Raw genomic sequence first — 6,355 nt, 5'->3', positions numbered from 1 at the left:
CTATTTCTACTAGTAATCCCAGCCCAGCCGTACTTAGTATCTCTTCATATGTAGTGATTGTATTAATCGATTGTATTTATTTTCATTGAATAAAATTATCGTTTGAGCTAATAAACTGGAAAATAATCAAACGATAATGCTGCAGAATGTCAACATTGCTAATTATTTAAGTACATGTGGATAATTTATTTTCTGAGAAATTTACTAGTGCTTTAAAAATTGATGTATATAATAGATGAGCAAAAATAGTTAAGTTTCGTCTATTTGAAATTCGAGATGATCATAAAACTGTATTAAATATTTTGCGCTTTACTTTAAGCGACCTATTACAAGGAAAACGATGATAGATCTATATCTTTGTAGGTTTTATAAACATTTATAGCTTCTACAAACAGTTACATGTTCTAGTGTATTGCGTAAAAGTCAATTTTACTTGTACTTATCATTTCAAATAAAATGCTTATTAATACTGAAATACATACTGGGATTTATAATTTGTGTTTAATATGTGCTTTATCTTTTACGCCAAGTCATTTTAATGGTTTAAAATATTCTATCTTTATTTTTATTGTATTTTTATCGTTGTCCTCTTATAAAGCGATGTAGTTGTACTATTTTAACGACCATACCTCAGTATACTTGGAAGATATGGAATGTTGCGGAACTCCGCGTAATTGAGCAAAATGCATCAAGAGTAGTCTATTAAAGTCAAGCGTATGCGCTGCGAGTTACGTGTATGTTATCTCGTTACACTACCCTTCTGACATTAATTTTATCCCTGATCCTTATACCAACATTGTAAGCCACCCGAATTACGTTCCACATGTGCAGTTGCTCCTTAAAATATTTAACCCGATCAATGTTACTGAAATTTGATAGACGTAACCAGTCTTTCATTCCACCAATATTTTCAATAATATCAGGACTTTCGTCATACATACTGCAATGCTCGAGTGGATGTCATACCATTTTTACGTATGTCCTACCAAATCATTGCCTTAAAGACTATGAAAACTTACTTTCTTTAACATTTCATATCATTGGAGCTTTCGACATTACAATTTATATTTAATTAAATATTTATAATATAAAGAAATTAATTTTTGTCACATGTTTTAAAAATGAAATCCATGAAAATTTCAGATGTAATTTTAAGCCATAAATAGTTACATTTAATTAGATTCCTTAAATCGATGTGTATTATGTTCTTTTAAAGGTATTTTATGATTTTACTAATTTCATCGATCAATGCACGATTGATGAATCAAAAAGTTAAAATAAAATAAAATAGTTTTGTAATTTATTAAAATTTTTCATATGATAATGTAAATTCTGTATTTTAAAAATAAAAAATTTTCAATTATTTTATTGTAATCGTTTTAAATAGTGATAACTTTAGAAAATTTACATTAATTTTAATTTCATATAAAATTAATTCATGGTTATATATAATAAATTATACATTAAGACCTTAATTCATTTTTTTAATGTTGCAATTGGAATATATTATTTCATACATTGAATTTATTATCACTTTATTTCATGTGTAATATTTATTGTAAACAATTTATAAATTTTTATCAATTATAGCAATGAATACGCTATTCTAAAACTTATTTTTATGTAAAACAAAAAAGGAAGATTTTCTAAAAAATACATTCTTATATTAGTTCTAATTAATAAAATATTTTATGATGAAAGTTTCATGAATTTTTTTTTTAAGCCTTAAAAATTAAATTAATGTTTTACCTAAGTTTTTTTAATAAAAAATTTTAAATATTCTGATATTGATAATGAGAATCATATCACTACCGTTTTACAATAGTACTTGTTTATTATTGTTTTTTTTCATTTATTTATACACACTTAAATATTAAAATATTAACTATTTAATTATGAAATTTTTTACAATTTTTCAATTTACAATTTTCAATACTTCTAGTTTAAATGTTTCAATAAGTTTATCAATAAAAAAATATTCATTAAATATAACCATTAGTAATTGTAAAGATTTATACGAACAATTATATATTATACATAATTAATTGTATATAAATTATTGAATATAGATAATTTTTAAAGACAACTTTAATATCTACTTATGTTGGCTTTCAATTTAATTTGAAAGCATGCTCTAAAATACATATTTTGATAATATTACAAAACCATGTACATTATATAAAAGGTATCATATTTTACACAAAATTTAAAGTTATCTATGACTAGTCATATTAGAGTTTGTTTATTTTTAAATATTTTTCTATTATACCTACATATGATGTAATAGATTGACTATATAAGTGCATGTTAATACTAACGGTACATGATTGAAAAGCATAATTCATGAATTTTAAATAAGTAAAAAAATATGAACGGAAAAATAAACTAAAGATTCGTTTTCATAATATTATTTCATTGTAACAATTCAAGGTAACAATTACTATAAGATTAAATATAAGAGATATCTAAAAGGCGGAATTGCATGTTTACATTAAATTCACTTAAACATTATCTCAATTATTTTTTTATATATAATTAATAATTTTGTATCTTTTTATATTATTTTGACTATATAATTTAATCATTTATATCAGATATAAAATTAAAATGAAGGATAAAGATAAAAAATGAAATTATTAAACGAAAAAATAATAAATTTTAAATATTTCTAAATTTTTTATGAAAATTAACTGACATAAATTTATGCTTTACGTACACTTTCTCTATTTTCAATTTTTATGTATTTTTCTCTCCTATACTACCCTTTCTGTTAAATTCTATATTCTTTTTATTTCTTTCGCTTATTTTATGTTACTTTTTCTTAGGTGCCTTTTCTTTCTGCTGGTTCTTATTTTTCTTTCGTATTCACACTTCAGGAAATCTTCATAAGAAGAGCGAATTAAGTAGGTCATGGTAAGGGAAAGAAATTTGGGACAATAGTATTGATTGTCTTATTTAATTAAATAAATTAATAAATTTTAAAAAGAAAATTGTTTTAATAATCATTAAGAAAATGAGTTTATATTTTACAAATAAATATTATTTATTTCAAAATTTAAAGGATTTATAAAAATTATATTGAAAATTCAAACGACAGTTATGAATTTATATTTAGATTTAAAAATTATAATTCGTTATAAAAGTATACGAGCATTTTTTAAATAATTGTTTTTTAATATTTCTAATTGAAATATTATTTAGAAAATAAGTATATCAACATTTACAATAATTAAAGCCAGCTTTTTTCCAACTATACTTGTTGATGTGTAAAGAATGTGTAAAGATCATATGTCCAAATCATTTTAGCTATTTACGTATAATGTTAAAGTTCTAAACGAAGTCATGTTTAAATTAATTTATTTCAATTTCATTACTTATTTAGAGCATAAAAACGCGTTTTTTTAATATGTATTAATAATGTTTTATAATGGCGTTGCAACAAAATTTAATTAATTAGATCACACCATTATAATTGTTTTATAATTGTATAAAACAAAACAAAATTATTCATTTAATTTTTTTTTACAAAAAAAAAATCTAAGAAATTGTACACTAATTTTTCACATTCAACAGTCAACATTAAAACTTAATATTTTTCTTAAACATTGCATTTAACCTGATTATTAAACTTTAGAATATTTACTGTATTTCACTTATTCCTTTTTAAGTGTATTTAGAGTTTTTATGAAATTTTGAAGTCAATGATGAGAATATCAAATTATAATCGAATAAATGTGTAGAATCACTTCTATGAACACTGCCATTTATTAACGCAATATTGTTTTGATTTTGCACAGTAAATATTCCTCTGGTAACATTTCTAAGAAGAATAGATACAATTATCATACAGAAATCTATTTCAAATATAAGAGGTTATTGTTTAAAAACGCAATGATTAAATATTACCAAGGCGATCGAATGAATGATTTGAATTTGAATATAGGCTATTTATAGATTACTTATAGATTATATAATAATTATGCTATTTAATGCTTCGAAATGTGCAGTCTTTCGTAATTAGTGGAGGTATTAGAACAGTGCAACAGTCCTATACATTATTTGGCGTGAGGTATCAATCCACATCACCGGTACTTAACTTTCCGAATTGAGCCGAACCGAACCGAAGATTTTTTCGAAGGACGTTTGAATCTCAGCATCATTAAAAGCGAGAAGAGCGAATCGCTGTCTACTGAATTTCAAGTAACAAATTTCGAAACCACCCCTCGATGCGTAGCCCAAAGGGGGCATCATTCGTGGCATCGTTGCCGCATACGTACATAAGAAAAGAAAGTTGGTGGGCGTGGGGTGGGGAGAGAAACCTGGATCTATACGTTGTACGTAGCGGCGAGAGAACGGCGAAAAAAGGGAGGAAGGTCCCCGGTAATTCCCGCCACAAAAATCATCCAGGTATAGATTGCCCCGTCATTATCCCTATCCTCGAGATACCCAGTCCGCGCTACTCTCGCTCGTTCGTTCGCCTTCTTTATCCACTGGTTTTTGCTACTCCCGTCTCTATTGCAACGTGTATACTTGCTATAGAATGTCGTGCCTCTCCCCACAAAGGTCGCGGAAACCGGAGTGGCGAAGAGAAGGGGACAACGAGCGCTTGTCCAAGATCTTGGGCCATTGCGTGCCGCGTTTCTTCTCTTGTCCCGTTGCTACAAAGACGACCCCAGAGAAAACGGCAGTAGTGCTGGAGATGGAGAACGGGAGCGTAAGCGAGAAGTATACGCAAAAAGCTGAGAGTGAGAGAGACCAAATTAATGGCTTAGGTTGTCGATGGCGAACACGAGAGGGGAAACAGTCAACGGTGGGGATTTGGGAATAGAGGAAGCGGCGGCGGTACGAGATGGTCGCCCCTTTTACTCTTACAATAGGATTCTGGTCGTCAAATAAGAGAGAGAGAGAGAGAGAGAGAGGCTACTCTTGTTTTTATTTCCTATTCGCTTTTCTCGTTTAACGCAATGAAACTATGTATGGAACGATCGGTTGGTATATTTCATTTAAAGGCAGGTGTCCAAGCCATTTATTATTCGTAGAAATTTCTCGATATAATTGCATAAGTGGTACCATTTTGTGGTAGCAGTAATCTTGCAAAGCATAAAAACCTCCTCAAACCTAAGAATCTTTTCCAGCCAAAATAATGAGATATGATATGCTATAACTCGTTGATCGTAGTTAGACATTTGTGCTCTCGTCTTTTGTCGAAGCAATATTTGATGAAACTGGCTTGCCGAATAAAAGATAACGGTGCTAACTTATAATTTCATCAACTTGAAAATCCCCAAATAGTATTGCAAACTGGCATCCGAGGACTCTCACCTCTTTAATAATTGTATGACGACCTTTGCATTAAATTAGGTGTTGCGGCCGGCCGGACGACGCGTAGTGCGAGAGCAGGAGAAGGAGGAGGATGGCAGCGAAAGGGAAGTGCTGTAATAATGAGAGTTGCCACATTTTTCAAGAAAGAATAAAAGCGTTATTTACGCAAAATAGCTTGATTATTATTGTCGAGCTCAGCGATTCGACGTGTATGGGTCAAGGAAGGGATGGGAAGGAGGATAGGAACGAATACGCGTGATACGGCGAGCGAAGAGGGGAATCGGCCGAGTCGGAGTCGCGCTCCCCACTCTAGATGAGAGGGGCCAGCAGTTGTTCGCGAGCGTGAGGGAGAGGCGGAGTCGGGTGAGCAAGCAGGCAAGCAAGCAAGCAGCAGCAGCCGAGCCGGCCGGATTTCTTTTCAAAGGGCATAATTTCATTTTTCAAGGACGCGCGCCGGCCGCCCGAACAAAGCGCGCGCGGACCGCAGTCCGTTGTGCGGTGCGTGGAGCGTCGGAATGATTCGTGCGTGTACAGCGCCACTACTTCCTCGGGTGTTTCTCCGGAAAAGTGGCAGGAGAAAACCATGGGGATTAATATCGCTCGGGTCTCGGTAGTGGTCACGCGTAAACCGAGCAAGGAAAATCACGTTGAACATCGCCGCGTGGGCCATTGCGGCCGCGACCACGGCCTCGCCAGTAGTAGTAACGCGTGAGGAATCTAGTCAACTTGGCATCACATCGTGCGTACCCCTCCATTCAACTTTGATAGTTTTCTTGGAGCTCGCGGAAGTAGATATATGTTTGCCTGCTATTTTATGTCGACTTGCGCTTCGTTTATACGCGCGAGTTTCCGGTGGTGAGCTTCCAGTCAGAGAGGAAGATGCGAACAGGAGTGGTGTCATTGACAGATTGTCGGGAAACAACCTCGCTCTTCGAGATTCCGAACTAGCTCGATACGAGCGAGCGAGCTAGCGAAAGTGCGCGTGAAAGAAAGGAGGCGAGCCGACTTGTTCTAGCATCTAATGGAGGGAAAG

This window comes from Ceratosolen solmsi, unplaced genomic scaffold, assembly GCF_000503995.2.
Source record: "Ceratosolen solmsi marchali unplaced genomic scaffold, CerSol_1.0 scaffold14, whole genome shotgun sequence".
NCBI classification, from domain to species: domain Eukaryota; kingdom Metazoa; phylum Arthropoda; class Insecta; order Hymenoptera; family Agaonidae; genus Ceratosolen; species Ceratosolen solmsi.
Note: the sequence above shows the minus strand (reverse complement) of the source record.